Source organism: Megalobrama amblycephala, unplaced genomic scaffold (assembly GCF_018812025.1).
Source record: "Megalobrama amblycephala isolate DHTTF-2021 unplaced genomic scaffold, ASM1881202v1 scaffold485, whole genome shotgun sequence".
Lineage (NCBI taxonomy): Eukaryota > Metazoa > Chordata > Actinopteri > Cypriniformes > Xenocyprididae > Megalobrama > Megalobrama amblycephala.
Window position 1 is genome coordinate 87128 of NW_025953406.1, and position 18082 is coordinate 105209.

Below are 18082 nucleotides of genomic sequence, written 5' to 3' on the forward strand. Positions count from 1 at the left end.
TTCACATTCATGTATTTGTTTCAAATAAATAAATTAAAATAAAAAGTACCTTGCATCTGCTCCCTATATAGATATTTTTATATTATATATATAGATATATATTTTTATATAGAGATTTTTTTTTTCACCATACAAGATTAATGTTGGAAATCTTAAATTGGTACATTAAGCTCTCTATTTGTGGAAAAAGTGAAAGTTGTTTTACGCTATGCCATTTGAAACGCACCTAATTTAAATATTGTGCAGGAAACAGAAATCTGATCAGTTATCCAGATACAGAGGACACTTAATGCGATCCAGGCCCGGATTGGCTAATCGGGAGCACCGGGAGAATTCCCGGTGGGCCGGTCTGTTTATTTGGCCGCGAGGGCCGGTGTTGTCATGGCACTAGGTTGAAATATGGATACTCTAGATCAGGGCTGGGCAAACTCGGTCCTGGAGGGCCACTGTCCTGCAGAGTTTAGCTGCAACCCTGATAAAACTCACCAGTGTGTAATCCTGAAGACCTTGATTAGCTGGTTCAGGTGTGTTTGATTAGGGTTGGAGCAAAACTCTGCAGGGACGGCGGCCCTCCAGGACCGAGTTTGCCCAGCCCTGCTCTAGATAGATAGAAACTGTCGACGCAGCCAATTGTACTAAGCTGGGGTGCGTTTCCCAAAGCGAACTATGGTCGCACGTTTCGTCATTACCAATAGAGTTCAATGGGACTTACGACCATGGTTCACCAACAATGCTTTTGGGAAACGCACCCCTGAGTAGCCTAACTTTTTCTTAAAAAAACATTCAGTGACGGATTTAGGCCTGGACGGCCCAGGGCGGCACGGGGCACCCGCGCAAGAAAAAACAAACAAACAATCAAACAAACGAATGCGCGATCGGGTTTTTACCGCTCATTTGCACGCAACGTCAATGATATCATGTCACTCGGTGGGTAAATTAACCTGGTCGGGAGGGACTCGGAGTGTGCGCTCAGAGAAGACAACTCACTCAAAAGTATACAAGAAGGAATGAGGTGACGTCTGTAGGGACAGCGGGACAAGTTCTAAATCAACACTAAATTATGGTAAGGCAAAAGGTCTAAGCCACCGGAGGCCGATTTAAGTAACATAAACAAATAAAAGGGAAGAGGGGAAAACATGCAAAAGTTTGCAGCATGTATGCAGCTTAATCATATCGTAATAATAGTAGGCAAATAATAAAATATGGCCTATCACTAATGTTATGTTGCTTGCTATGCTATTACACATTGGCCAACAATATCCATTGTTCTGTCCAACTAGCTTAACCAGACAGTAAAATGTGATTTTGCAACATGTAGCTTTTTTTTTAAACAAACATAATAGCTTACTTTAATATTTTACTGTAAAGCTGTGCAATTTTGTAGGATTTATGGTATTTTGTGTTATTTATTTGTCTCAATTTGTAATAATTTAAGTATATACATTTGTATAAAATAGCAAAATTTTATGTTAAATCCACTTTAATAAAGATCTACATTTCTAAATTTCATTCATAGTGATAGACATGAAAAATGTGCCTGGGTTTAGTGGACAATTACTGCCATTTACTGGAAAGCAAACACTTAATTCAATTAAAATTAAAATAACATGAATTTTTAACTACAGCCATTAGATCAGGGCTGGGCAAACTCAGTCCTGGAGGGCCGCCGTCCCTGCAGAGTTTTGCTCCAACCCTAATCAAACACACCTGAACCAGCTAATCAAGGTCTTCAGGATTACACATAGGTGAGTTTTATCAGGGTTGCAGCTAAACTCTGCAGGACAGTGGCCCTCCAGGACTGAGTTTGCCCAGCCCTGCATTAGATGGTTAGAGAATGAATCAATGGTTCACATTATAAAATCATTATATCATATTATAACTGTAAAAATAACTCTATATCAAATTTTAGCATTTTTGTACTATCATTTGTACTATCGTGGGTATTTGAAGATATTTTTGAAAAATACAATTATTTACAAGGCTGTAGAGAACAGTGCACTATTGCAGACTTATATACTGAGGTTTTAATTACATTATTTTAATATAGTCAGTCGTGAATTAAAGTGGGCCGGTCTAAGGCATGAAACTCCAGGGCTGAAAATGAGTCCCAATCCGGCCCTGATGTGATCAAATTGGCTAATGTGTCCTAAATGGCTAATGATCAGGGGCCGTATTCACAAAACATTTTATCTTACCACTAAGAGTTCTCCTAAATAGCAGTAAAAGTTTTTAGCTAAGAGTTTTCTCTTAAAACCTATTCACAAAGCTGCTGAGACAAACTTTTACTAAGTAATAAACTGAAGTCTTAAGCTAAGAGTAAGTGCGGGGTTGACCTCGTTGCTATGGAGTAAACACACAGTGATTGGCTGATGGAGGAGGAGTCAGCGATTTAATCATAGAAATATTGTGGAATGATGTGTCATGTTTCCAGATTAAAATAAAGGTTTTAAAATACAAATGTTGCCCTTTTCAAATAAATATTTTTTCATAAAAATGTTGCCATTATCAAAATAAAATGTTGCCATAAAGGTTTTAAAATGTAGGCTAAGTGTCACTAATTAAACTAGTATATACAGTTAATTGTCCGCCTCTTGGATGTCTGCATCTCAACAGAATGCAGAATTCAAGTGACAAATTACGTTTTATAAACAAAGTTTGGGAGAAACACATTTGAACAGTCTTTCTAATTCAGCTCAACAGGAGGAATATATATATATATATATATATATATATATATATATATATATATATATATATATATATATATATATAATATAAAATTTATTTGTTAAAGATTTATTTTTGGTTTTTGGTGCCTTATCATAGATTCAAATCTATAAATCAAAATGTATTGCAATTATGTTCAGCACCCAAGGCTCTATCGCTATTCCCTCAATGGTGTTCATTGTCTTTGGGGTGGATTAGGACTGTTTGTGATTTGGTCTTAGAGACTTAGGAGTCCTCTTGACTACTCCTAATGTTTCACAGGCTTAGGAGCTAGTTTTAGCGCTAAAATGCTTTGTGAAATACTCTTAGAGCAAAAATTTAGGACTCCTAAAATTAGGACTGACATGCCCATTATTTTTAAGAGTTTCTCCTAAATCGGCAAGTTAGGAGCTACTTTTAGCCTTAAGATGTTTTGTGAATACGGCCCCTGATCTCCTTGATCGGATCATGTTAATCGCATATTAGTAGGCTTGTTTGAGATGCGCCTTAAGACGACTGCTTCTCAAACCTCGGGGGAGTTTAATGCAGGATTCATAAATCAATGCCCTGTTTATTTGGACCAGCTTGCTCCTCTGAATCTTAACCTGTATGTATAATTAATAATTAATGTTTATATTTTCTAGTGATCATTCAACATTCATAGTGTTGTATGTTATGTTGTGTAAGGTACATGTCTCCTGCTAACCGGCTAACTCACGTTTCTGTAGTTCTGCTATTCAGATATGGGTCCAATATTGTCTAAAAATGTGTTGATTAATGCAGCATGTCTGTACTTGTGTAGAAACTGTTTTCTGTGCCGCATCCATGCCACATAACATGGCCTCGCCCACTTTGTTGCGTGTTCCTGGGGGCAGGGTTTATGTTAATTGCAAGGTTTATGATGTCACCAACCCAGGAAGAAGCTCGTTTTAGTCCAAACCGGTCGTTTTTGTAGGCATTAAACTGCCATAACTTTAAAAGACAATATCTCCGTTTGCATTGAACTTTCAGCGCTGTAACTTTGCAGATACTGTTTACGCTCAAGCAGCAACATTACACACTAACTAAAGTTAAAAAGGTGAAATCACAATAAACCATCCCTTTAAGGTTCACTCCCTGTTTAAAGACATGCTGTCATCTGATCCTCGAGCAATGCCAAGCATGCCATTCTCACCAGTTCTATAAACACCTTTCATTCATACCCAGATTACAGACCTCTCATGAGCCAACTAGCTGTACATATTTGTATATCTGCGTTATTCAGAGGAACTTTGCATCTGAACATAATCACTGTAGGCTATGTATTTAAAATTAAATTGTGTTATTTTAAAGGGTTAGTTCACCAATACATGAAAATTCTGTCATTTATTTCTCACCCTCATGCCGTTCGACACCCGTAAGACCTTCGTTCATCTTCAGAACTCAAATTAAGATATTTTAGTTGAAATCCGATGGCTCCGTGAGGCCTCCATAGGGAGCAATGGTACTTCCTCTCTCAAGATCCATTAATGTACTAAAAACATGTTTAAATCAGTTCATGTGAGTACAGTGGTTCAATATTAATATTATAAAGCGAAGAGAATATTTTTGGTGCGCCAAAAAAACAAAATAACGACTTATTTAGTGATGGTCGATTTCAAAACACTGCTTCAGGAAGATTCGGAGCGTTATGAATCTTTTGTGTCGAATCATGATTCGATGATTGCATGTCAAATCGCCAAACTGCTGAAATCACGTGACTTTAGCATTTCGAACCGCTGATTCGACACAAAAGATTCACATGCTCCGAAGCTTCATGAAGCAGTGTTTTGAAATCGGCCATCACTATACATGTAGTTATTTTGTTTTTTTTGGCGCACCAAAAATATTCTCGTCTCTTTATAATATTAATATTGAACCACTGTACTCACATGAACCGATTTAGATGTGTTTTTAGTACCTTTATGGATCTTGAGAGCATTGTTCCCTATGCAGGCCATCTGATTTCATCAAAAATATCTTAATTTGTGTTCCGAAGTGTAATGAAGGTCTTACGGGTGTGGAACAGCATGAGGGTAAGTAATAAATGACAAAAATTTTCATTTTTGGGTGATCTAACCCTTCGATAATTTTATTATATACTATTTTATATGGATTACATAATACAATTAATTTAACATTCTTTAAAGCCGTGTAACTGCAATAAGAACAGCAAAACATGTTGTACACACTTTGAAGCCACAGTGTGTGAGCTTACAATAAACAGACTGTTATTGTTCGCTGTGTGGACACAAATACAAAGTTCTGGCATGAAACGATAATGGGCAGGCTATTAGGTCCTTTAACTCAATCTGCTCGTAATCACATCATTATCTATAGGACATGATTGGTTCCTGCAGTATCAGTAGCCAATAGGCTTCCATGCTTAAACTTAAATACATGGGTAGCATTTGCCTTAGCAGTGCAGCTCACTTTCAGAAACCCTCCACCTTCCCCAGCTCCACCTGTATAGATCTGCTATGGGTATTTCATGTATGCTACAGGTGCTGGTCATATAATTAGAATATCGTGAAAAAGTTCATTTTTTAATTGTAAATTATTTTAAAAAATGAAACTTTCATTTATTCTAGATTCCCTATATGTAAAGTAATACATTTCAAAAAAAAAAAATTCTTTTTTTTTTTTTTTTTTTAATGAAAGTCCAAAATCCAGTATCTCAAAATATTAGAATATTTACATTTAAGTTTCATTAAATGACCATCCCTACAGTATAAATTCCGGGTATGTCTTGTTCTTTGAAACCACACTAATGGGGAAGACTGCTGACTTGGCAATGGTCCAGGAGACAATCATTGACACCCTCCACAAAGAGAGTAAGTCACAGAAGGTCATTACTGAATGTGGTGGCTGTTTACAGAGTGATGTATCAAAGCATATTAAATGCAAAGTTGACTAGAAGGAAGAAATTGGGTAGGCAAAGGTGCACAAGCAACAGGGATGACCACAAGCTTGAGAATACTGTCAAGTAAAGCCGATTCAAACACTTGGGAGAGCTTCACAATGAGTAGAATGAAGCCGGAGTCAGCGCATCAAGAGTCACCACACTCAGACATCTTCAGGAAAAGGACTACCAAGCCACTTCTGAAACAGAAACAACGTCAGAAGCATCTTACCTGGACTAAGGAGAAAAAGAACTGGACAGTGAACAGTGGTCGAAAGTCCTCTTTTCAGATAAAAGTACATTTTGCATTTCATGTTGAAATCATGGTCCCAGAGTCTGAAGGAAGACTGGAGAGGCACAGAATCCAAGCTGCTTGAAGTCTAGTATGAAGTTTCTGAAGTCAGTAATGATTTGGGGGGACTGTGACATCTGCTGGTGTTGGTCTATTGTGTTTTATCAAGTGCAAAGTCAATGCAGCCATCTTCCAGGAGATTTTGGAGCACTTTATGCTTCCATCTGCTGACAAGCTTTATGGAGATGCTGATTTCCTTTTCCAGCAGGACTTTAGCACCTGCCCACAGTGCGAAAACCACTTCCAAGTGGTTTGCTGACCATGATATTACTGTGCTTTATTGGCCAGCCAACATGCCTGACCTGAATCTATGGGATATTTTAAGAGAAAGATGAGAAACAGTCAATCCAACAATATACAGATGATCTGAAGGCTCAATAGTGCCTCAGCAGTGCCACAGGCTGATCACTTCCATGCCACACTTCAACGATTGCTGTAATTTGTGCTAGGAGCAAGTCATTTGCTGTAATATGTGCTGCCGACCAAGTATTGAGTGCACAAATTAACATACTTTAAAGAACTTGAATTTTTCTGTTTTGAAAATCCATTTTTTGATTGATCTTAGGAAATATTCTAATATTTTGAGATACTGGATTTTGGACTTTCATGAGCTGTACGCTCTAATCATCAAAATTAAAAAAAAAAATAAATAAATAAATAAAATAAACTTTTGAAATGTTTTACTTTATATGTTGGGAATCTAGAATATATGAAAGTTTAATTTTTAAAAATAATTTACAATAAAAAAATGAACTTTTTGATGATATTCTAATTATATGACCAGCACCTGTATATTGTACAGCAGTAGCATGTCTTTCTTGCTCACAGCAGTGTGTTCTGTATGTATTGGCAGTACTAAGTCCTGCTCTGCAGTAGCAGCAATAAAGCAGCAGCATACCAGATCTAATAAGACCAAACATATCAACGTTGTCATACCCATAACCATGCCAAACACTCATTCTTGGTGTGAAAGGGCCTTAAAATCATGGGATAATTTTCATGTTTTGGGTGAATTAACCTTTATGGCTGAGATAACTCTATATATAATATATATCCAGCACCATACTTTCTGCTAGGCCAACAGAAGTGAGAGTAGAGAACCACTGCAAATGTCTCATGAACATGCAAATTTAGAAAATTCACAGACTGGCATGAGACCACAAGTTAAATGTGAATAGTGTTTAACAACCTGCCATTGACGGAATTTTTAGGCTTTCCGTGTTTTCACTGTTATACGGTAGGGGGGCGCTATTATGCGTCTTCTGAAAGAGTACTGAATCTCCTGATCAAAATACATGTGAAGAGGAAGCAGAAACAAGCAATATCATATGTAATCGTATGCACATATAAAGATGCATTGAACTGTCAGCTCCTGGACAGAACATGTTTCTGCTGGTCATCGCCATCGGCCCGATCACACAAGAAGAGACAGAAACACTTCAGCTCATCAAGATGACCTTCGGACAGAAAGCAGAGGCCTACACTATGGTGCTGTTCACACAAGGAGACAAGCTCTCAGATCGAAGTATTGAAGATTACATTAAAGAAGGAGATCAACACATCCAAAAACTGATCCATGACTGCGGTAATAAACAAACTTTCTACAATGACAAAATGTTTCAGGAGGCAGAGAGAGCATTCAGACTCATGCAGATCAATAGAGAGAGAGAGAGGAGGAGGTCAGACGAGAGATGCCATTAAAGTCAAACATGAGGCTGAAATCAAAGAAATGAAGGAGGAACTAGAGGAAGAAAAAGCAAAAGTTAGAGAATTTCTGATCCTGGGGAAAGGGAACACACATTTGACACTAAAGAGAGAGGACACAGTGACAACAGACACTGAACAAACACAAGATCAGTGTGAATCTAAATCAGAAAGAATGATGATCAGATAGAAAAGAAGGAAGATCTGATGGAAAAGCAGGAAAATCAGCTTTCAGCAATGACAGATCTGGAGAGAGAGAGATACCAGAAACAGAAAGAAAATTAGATAAAGATCATAAGAAGCTAGGTGAAAAATGGAGGGTGTTTGAATCATTAAAAAGAGGCAAGAAGCACAGAAAAACGATTGAAAAGGCAGAAAAATGTAATTCAAAAGAAACAGTAAGTGGAGAAGAAAATGTCGAAAATATAAAAGGTACAGTCACAGATCAACAGATCAGTGAGGATCTACCTAAAATGATGGAAGAGGAGAAAGACGTGGAGAAGGAGCGTCTGCTCCAGCGGTGTAAGGAAATGGAAGAATGCAAGCAGAAGATGGAGGAGGCCATGAGGACATATAAGGAGACCGCTGATATGTATGCATTAGAACTCAAGAGAATTGAAGCCAGAAATGCTGAAATCATTGACATCTTGAAGAATAACCATGATAAATCCTGTGTGCTTCAATAACAGATAATAAATGACATTTTTCCTTTATAGGACACTACTAAATTAATAGGAGTTCATCTGTGAATGAAGTTGTGTTTCATTTTGTTTTGCTCTGTCTCACACTGAAATTAAATAATAAATGCTAATGCTAAATCTCAACCACAATGACTGCATGTGAGATATACTATCACTATACCTGCACACAAACACAATACCTAACAGGACTCATGACACATCTTCAAATTATTCATATTTCCTAAGCGGACATTTTCATTTAACTAACATTAGTCAATTAAGACTTTTTATAAAGGTGCGCACAGTATTTTTTATGTTGTGCTGGCTGATGTATTTGTAAAATATGGGAGTTGTAGTCCAACATAGAGTTTAATGAATCAATTACCTGTTTGATCAATAAAACAGACAAAAACTGAGATACAAGGACGCAAAAATAGAGATATTTAACAAAATGTCCAGGATATTTGTTTCCATACAAAATTGTGAAATACCATTCAGACCATCAGATTTTTAACAATAGCCAAAAACTAACTTGTGTGCTATTTTAACTTCTTGTAAAGCCATGCATTTATAAATGCATGCAAAGTCTTAATTCAAAATAAACAAATCATGCCTCCTGTCAAAGTTCCCTTCAAGGAAAGTCAGTTCAATGGGTGGACATATTTGCAATGGCTCCAGGCAGCTCTTTTGGCTATGCATGACCAACTCTTATCTGTCTGAATGGTTGGAGAACTACTACTGAAATCTCAAAACTGTTTGCCAAACTGACATGAACTGTGATGTTAAACTCAAATAGAATTAAATGCGTAAATTTCATTTTGAATTAGTCAATCCTCAATCTTTTCAATTACCTTGACATAGCACTGGCTTCTACAGTTCATCCTGGTCTAGCAGTGTGGATATTTGCGAAATGTTAAACCTTTCATTCTGACTACAACAAAAATTAAAACAACACAAAATGACTTACTTTGACATAGCATCAAATCAAATAAAAGTTTATTTATAGAGCACGTTATAAAAACAACAATTGTTTACCAAAGTGCTATACAAGCATAATCAGGGTAAAATAATTTACACATAACAAAAATAAAAACATTGAACTCTTAACAATTCATAAACATTAAGTGTTCAATCATAAAAAACAGCTCTCATACATACAAATTATTCCAAAGTTTTGGGACTGCGACTGCAAAAGCTGCATGCTTTTCCACCTTGTCCCAGGTACAACCAAGAGTAAATGATCCGCTGACCTAAGTGCTCTAGATGGAGCATGTGGCTGTATTAAATCAGACAGGTAGCATGGTGCTAGTCCATTTAATGACTTAAATACTACAACATAAAACTAGAACCTTAAAATTGATTCTAATGCGAACAGGAAGCCAGTGAAGGGAGGCCAGTACGGGTGTGATATGTTCTCTATTAACATGTCCCTGTTAGCAGCAGGAGCAGCATTCGGTACCATCTGCAAACGTTTGAGCGAGGCCTGACTAATACTTACATAATAGGCCATTACAGTAGTCCAGGCGAGTTGAGATAAAAGCACGACCCTTTCGAAATCATTAAAAGACAGAAAAGATTTAACTTTGGATACTTGCCTCAATTGGAAAAAAACTGGAATTAATAACAAAGTTAATTTGTTTATCCAATTTAAAATCACTGTCCATTATGACAACCTTGTTTTTAACACTGGGCTTTACATATGATTTTATAGGGTGGGATTAGATGGGTGGGATCACAGGTGTTACCAGGTCCAAATACTATGACTTCTGTTTTCCCTTCATTGAACTTGAAAAAATTCAAGGCCATTCAGGCTCTAACATCCTCAAGGCAGTTCAACAAAGGTGCTATGGAATTTACATCTTTCTGTTTTAAAGGCAGATAAAGTTGTATGTTATCTGCATAAAAATGAAACAAGATTCCATGTTTCCAAAAATTAGACCCTAAGGGAAGTAAATATAATGAAAATAGGATAGGCCCCAAGAATAGAGCCCTGAGGTACTCCAGAGGAGCCGTGGATGACACAAAATCCCCAAGGCAGACCAAAAAACTTCTGTCAGACAGATACGATCTAAACCACCCCATAGCAGTACGCTTGCCGACACAATGCTCCAGATGAGAAATCAGTATGGTCTACAGCAGTGGTTCCCAAAGTCGGGGTCGCGACCCACCGGGGGGTCGCGAGATGATTTCCAGAAAAAAAAAAAATAATAATAATAATAATTAAACGATTAGAAATAGTATATTCTATCAATAATTGTCACAAAATACTAAAAATAGTAGTTAAATTAAAAACAAAAACCATGCAAATAAAAAAGCCATCAACCTTTCGATTTTCCTTTCCCTCGGCCGTGACTCCTGAGGTGATTACGACAGATTAATGACATCGTAGCAACAGCATCAGCTGCAGCAGGTCAGTTTACTGCAACATGTTAAACATTCAGACATGTGCACGTAGGTAATTCTTTAGGCTTTAATCTTTGGATATTATTTTTGTCGAAATGAAACGTTGGTTAATATCGATCAAAAAAGACAACGCAGGGAGGCCAGCGGAGGAGAGCGGAGAAGCACGCGCTTCACATATGCCGCGTTTGCAGTGCGCAACTGATCCATGGCTGTGTATCACAAACACAACATTTACTTATTTTTATTTCAAATTCAAAAGTTGTTACTGAACATGGCTTGTCAGCACAGCGATTCTCTTTGTATAGGCCTACACTATATTTCATAGATGTCACGTTTAAACGCACTATATTTAAACGTTTTATTCATATCATACTTTATATTTATCTGAAGTAATACTTTAGATTTATATATTATGTTGCTTACGCAAGTGGCAAAACATTTTAACGTAAGCTTTATGTTAAAATCAAAAACGTTTTTTTAAAAAAAAACTTAAAATAGACAAAAACAGGCGACTCTCGTCTTTTCTTTCCTTTTAAATCTTTTTACAATAAATCCCTCAGGTCATAGAGAACTGTTTTTCCACCTTCACGAAGAGACGAGTGCTATTGTTTATGTCTCCTTGTTCACCTAAATGCCTGGTAAGGTGTTATTTTCCTTGCTTTACCCGAGGCAGCCGTGTTTAAACTGTGTAACAGAGACTTTGAACTATATGAATCTATGGTGAAATTACTAGTTTTTTCGCGTCAATACATGTTTATTTTAATGCGAACAGTGCGCTGTCGTTTTAATTCAGCGCTGTGCAGCACAGCAAAAATAGACTCGGCGCGTAAATGATCGCTGCACTGCTGCAGACGCACCGCTCCTGGAACGCACTGCCGGACCGCATCCGCGTGCAGTGTGAAATCGTTAATATGGGCACAGAAAAAAAAAAATGCGCACTGCAAACAGAGTATGTGTGAAACATGCGTTAGTGCGTGTGCGCCTTTGTGCACAACTCATTAACCACCTCCGAGGATAGTGGGGGTCGCGAGTCACTGTCATCGTTATTTTGGGGGTCGTGGGCTGAAAAGTTTGGGAACCACTGGTCTACAGTATCACCTGAATCAGCGGCTAGTAATAGGTCATTAAAAACTTTTAATGGGGCTCCAAGAAATTGAAGTTTTGAGATGGGTCTAAAATTAGCAAGAATCAAGGCATGACACATGACATACAATACTTACCCACCTCTCAAAACTATATTAAATATAAAGATTAATGTCGCTTATTTATTGTTGCCCCCACGATCAGTGACCATGAAAACCTTGATTTTCAACAAAAAAAGATTCAGGTGATAAACTCTCTGACTGGGCACCAGTCTCCGTGACAAGTCTGCATCTCGATTTGCCGATCTTGGTCTATACTTCAGAGTGAAATGGTAATCTGCCAACTCAGAAATCCACCAACATTTCTGCCAAACTTTTTAATGGACCCTAAATTTATTGTGGGGCTTGTCACATAAAGGCTGTTACATGCAGTCCTGCCAGCAGTTCCACTTTGCTGTGATCTTCTGATTTACTGATTTACTATATATATATATATATATATATATATATATATATATATATATATATATATATATATATATCCACTTGATATTTGATCATCTTTAATGTATAAATGAGTCTAAAAAAGATCTGTGCAAACTCATTTTTTAATCAGATTTTTTTTTTTATGTCCACTACAATAAACATCATGGCTGAAGCAACAAAAAATGAGTCTTATTTTAACCATATAGTTCATATGAGCTAGAGTTCAAACACAATATGTGAACTACAGCATTGAAGATTTTGAAAATAACATACTTTAACAAAGAAAATGTAAGATGATGAATTCTCAAATAACTTGTTTTATTATTTTTGTTGCTTGCAGTGGGTGAACAGGAATATGTGTGTATGTCTGTGTGTGTTTGTGTGTTTGTTTGTACGTGCTGGTTTTGATCAATTAATTTTATTAAGACCTATGTCCATTATGAAGGACATCAAACTTCAAAAACATCCTGTGTTCTTCCTCAACTTTGAATATTATCACTTGATACTATTAATTTATAATAGGTGCAATTTAATGATGCTATACCATGAACACACATCTGCATATAAAAGGTAAAAAGGAGCTCCTCCTCCTCCTCCTGTCTAGTTGGTTAGTCATGCCTGTCTTTTGTGATGCCTGAAGCTCAATCAGATTGAGTTATGGGTCATACTTTCATTGTGATTGGTAGATCAGGGATTAATCAATGACCAGCAGTGCTTATAATATAAAAACATAAAATCTTATTGGTTTAAACCAAAATCCATGTGATGTCCCTTCCAATGGACACATGATCTCAAGGGGTTAAGGGATAAAATGATTGACTACAGGGAGACTTTAAGGACTCACTTGACTAAAAAAAAAAGAATGACATGACAACTTGGACTTGAAATCCAATGACTCGAGACTTGACTTTATAATAACTGTAATTAAATTATTTTATTAAATAAATCATTACGATATTGTTGTGTTTTCTATGTCAAGTATTAATGTTGATTCTTACAAGATGATTTCACATCAAAGATGAATCTCAGCAGCTGCTTCTCTGTTATGAAAGGTCAATCTACAAACAGTTATGAATTTGAAATAAGTTATTGGTAAATCTTCATGCTTAAATAATACTAAAACAATATCTTCATATTTATGCTAAGAATAGTTTTACTAAACTAATTCATATTCGCTTGTCATCATTTTGACAAATGTTTTTTATTTTTAATAAAGTAATCCTTTAATCCCAAGCAAATGGAACACTTAATGGTGACTTCAAAACAATAATGAATAAATGTATTACAGTGGAATGATTTAAGATAACATAATAAAATGAATTCATGATAAAAACAAGAGCAGTGCGTTACTGTTATATCAGAATCATTCTGCTGTTGATTAACAATTTTAATTCAAAATTACACAACATGCTTTGATTTCACTGTAAATTTCTGACAACAGTGATTTAATGTAAAATAATACTCTTTAATCCTGTAAATTGCTAGCAATTTTACAGTGTGTTTTTATGCAAATAGTGCGATGCATGAGAACATTTAATTTTATTATTTCTGCAAAAAATATTATTACTAATTAAACAATTTTATTAATAATTAAAAATGATTACAGCACCTTTCACAATAAATATTGGTATAAGTGTTTTATTTCCTGAAATTTTCCATGGATCTTCAAGCACCCCCTAGTGGCCCACAGGTGGTGAACCCTAGAGCCCAGTTTGAAAAATCCCTGATTTAGAGATATAAAATGTAAAAAATAAAATAAAAAGCATTTTATTTAAATACCAAAAACCTCCCCAACTACTGTGTCTGTATGGTGTTATTTTATTATCGTGACCTGGATATCACATGATCATGTTCCTCAGGGCAGCGAAAAGTGTTTCGTCACAAACCCCGCCCACACACAGGTTTCTTCCTGCTTCGATGAAGGGAATGACAAACATGCAGGTATCTCTTTTACTTTAAATACTCTCTTTTCGGAGCGTAGAATATAACATAAATATGACATACGACACAAAAGGAAGATTTTGGTGTAATTATGACCATTAATAACTATGAGCTTCTGCTGCAGAAATCGTTGATTTCACTTTCATGTGTGGCAGAAAACCATAAACACACCTGTGTGACTAAAAGATTGTATGTTGTCTTAAGAATCATAAAAAAAACTTTAAATATATATTTTAGTGCAAAAGGAACAATTGTTGTTTTGAAGTGCAAATGCATAAATTATGAGTCAATGTTGTAAGTCGGTATTGTTAGTGTGGTAAAGTTGGTTTGATATTCGCACATTCGGTCTTTCAGGTTCAATAACTTTGTTGTTATGCATTTAAACGTAATCATTTCAGTTAATTATCATTACCGACTATTATGACTATAAACTACAACACATTTTTATGCAGAAGACGACGTTTGTAAAAGCTGAAAAACACATTGTTCTCTATGGAAAGATGTGACGTCATGAACTTCTGAGGGACCGTCTACAAACTACATGATACTTTAATGACAACCTTCTTTTCAGCTGAAAATCTCTCCTTGCCTTGATTTAAAACGTTACACAATTTATTTTTAGACCTGAACAAGGAACAAAGAAAATTCGTTCTGCACTGCCACTGTCCATGGAGCTGAAATGTACATCTACAATGTATGACAGCGGTACTGACTTCAACTAGTCTACTGTTTGTTTGTTTGTTTGTTTGTTTGTACAATGTATTTGGTTAATAGGTAATAGGTTTTTAATTTTTCTTGTTTTTCCACTTGTTTTTTGTTTGCATTACATGTGATATAGAGTTGTGATCATTAAAATGAGGTATGTAACAGTGTTCTCTAATTAAAGATTGAACAAACTTAATACACTGTCTATCTTTTATGTTTACCTGTCATATACCACTTTAATGTAACATTAAACTCTCACAACATCATGATATATGTGCATTGATTGATGTGTCCAATCTTGCAGAACTATGACTATAACAAAATTATCCTCCTTAATTTCATGAGTGATGGTGTATAGTACAGTAACATTATTGGCATCATACTCTTTCTATAATGTACTTGGCTGTAAATGCACAAATTCTTCAGACCCCATGAACATATAAATGATTCCTTATGATTCAGCCTCTGTCCACAGCTTGGTGCTGAATGTGCACAGTTGTGCTAAACCATTCTATTGAAATAATTTTGATTTCCTTTTAATCAATCAACATTCAGATTTCAAATGTTTTCACTTGAGTTTACAAATTTAATTGCAAAATGCTTTTGCATGATTCAGAGAATATGTAATATCAGTTATAGTTACCAAAAATGACCACAATTCAGTACAGGATTGTATAAATGATTATTCATATCTTTTCAGTTTTTTGCATAGATTGACCCCAAATTATTTAATCATTATCTAGCACCTAGGAAACATATGTGAGTACATTGCGTTGAATTTAATTAGGTAACTAATTTTTTTAGTAAATTTGTATTTAGTGGTTTTTGAATGGTGGAACAAATTGTTTTAAAATCATGTTAAATATATTTCTTTAAAATTACGTAATATAGTACTAAAGCCATTTTTTTTCAACAAAAATTTTGCCAATGCTATTTTTTATAAAGTCTCATGTACACGTCGCTTTCCACTCGCACCTGCTTAAACAGTGTACTGAAATTGTTGTGTTTTATTAGTTTATGACTTGAGATAAATTATAAATAAATTAAATGCACAAATCCCGGTACTCGTTGTAGAGAATAAAATCTGCTAACCGTTTGTGTACTACTATTTTTACAGAACGCGCTTGTGAAATATTTTTACTCTATAATAAATGTGTCCTGTTTCAACAAAGAACAAGTTTGGTGATGTTCATTTTAATAAACACGTATTCTCTCTTGTAGCACAGTGCAGTGGCACATCCAGTCTTCTGTGTTATTTCCATGCTGTCAAGAATTTGAGGAAATTCCTGCACCACAAGCTTGGCCATCTGGTGGTATGACAGCAGTCAAATGTTAAAATACAAAACGAACTATGGGAAAATATAAGTGCAATGTGCATTTGACAGACACTTTTATTCAAAGCAATAAATGTTTTAAAGCTTGTTTTGCAGAACCTCACAGTTATATATGATATGAGAATAGTAAGCCCTGTGTAGTTAGGGAGTACATGTCATTTAAGGAAAATATAATTTTATTTTCAGAATGAAGTTTTTTTCAAACATAATCTGTCGGGTAAAACGACCCCATCATAATTACTGTAGTTATCATGTTCAGAACATCACCTTTGTTTTTCCATCAAATATATCTAACTAGGTGGTTGAATAAAATATTTGGACTTCATATTTAAAAATTAGCCTACCTCAAGTTATCTGGTTAGTTAGCTAGCCAGTTAGCATCAGCAAACTATTTAAAAAATATATATATATTCATATAGGCTTTATAATTTTGGAATTCATAATATTGGTTATATTTTAAGACTTTAATTTATTTAGTTCATTTTAGTTGTGGTGGTACTGCTTGTACTTTGTAAATATATAAAGCAAATTGCTTTGTCAGAGTGGGGGCATTTTACCCTCTTGGTACAAATTTACTTTTTGTTCAAATCTAATGGCATTACTAATCTAATAGCAAAACTCTGGACATTTTTCATACTTGGTTTATAATTTTTGTCATTGTCACTGAATCTAGAATAACTGTTCTAGACACATGTATCTTTTCACAGAAAAAAAAAAAAAAATTACAGTCCTTAAGTGGGGCATTTTCCCCCACTGTACCTTATAGAATAAGCTGTATTTTTTTTTTCTATGAACCCTTCTAAACATACTACAACTGAAACTTCCCACTTTCCAACACAGCTGAATTGTGGGCTGTCCTCTTTATAAAACATATCTTTGCCACTGTGGTACCTCTAAATTTTCAATACAATTTCAGTGGTTGCACAAATTGCCTTAGAACAGCAGTAACACAAACAAACTCTATCCGACACAATACTCATCTTTCAGGCATTGTAACATCTACTGGATCCTATCAAATTTTGCAATGCTGTAACATACTGAACTTAACAGAAATGCAATGTTTAATTGATTTAGTAGATAAAAAACAAACAAACAAAGGGGTTCAGTGATTGTTTTCAGCTCTTTATTACAGACATGTCTTGTTTTTAAACTAAGTGAACTACATATAAACAATCATGTTTATCACTGCATAGATTAACACATTGTTTGAAACAAATCCAAAAAATAATTTTTTTTAACTTAAATACATAAGCAACAGAACCATGGTTGGTCTTCCTGTGGGACTGCAACATTTAAGCATTTTATATGATACCACCTCTTGCATTTTTCGCACTGAACCTGAGAAAGCAGGACACACGTGGTCAAAGTTAATTTTACTTTGGTTTTACAATCCATAAATAGAAGATATTCACGTGAAATACAAATTGACTACCCAAATACAGGGCTCTTCCATTTGAGGAGATTCATTAGTCCCACACAAAGAACAATACTCCTCCTTTGACACTGCAATTATTTAAATGTAAATGAAAAAACAAGACTTAAATTGTTAAACTCTTAAGTATATGGAATGCACTTTCAGGATTGTTGTCTTTACGGATGTACTTTAAGGATTGTTTACAATACCTGATGCCTGAAGAATTTCTTCTGCCATTTTTCTTCGGCAATGGCACATCCAGTCTTTGGTGGGGGTTATTTCCATGCTGCCAGGAATTTGTGGAAATTCCTGCACCACAAGCTTGGCCATCTGGTGGTATGACAGCAGCATGTTA

General features: G+C 35.5%; 1 long non-coding RNA gene across 1 annotated transcript; it reads left to right on the forward strand.

The window, feature by feature from the left end:
* Positions 1–14238: 14238 nt before the first annotated feature.
* LOC125261797 lies at positions 14239–15252 on the forward strand. The gene is made up of 2 exons (XR_007183435.1): positions 14239–14274; positions 14727–15252. It is a non-coding gene; the product is annotated as an uncharacterized LOC125261797 (long non-coding RNA).
* Positions 15253–18082: the final 2830 nt, after the last annotated feature.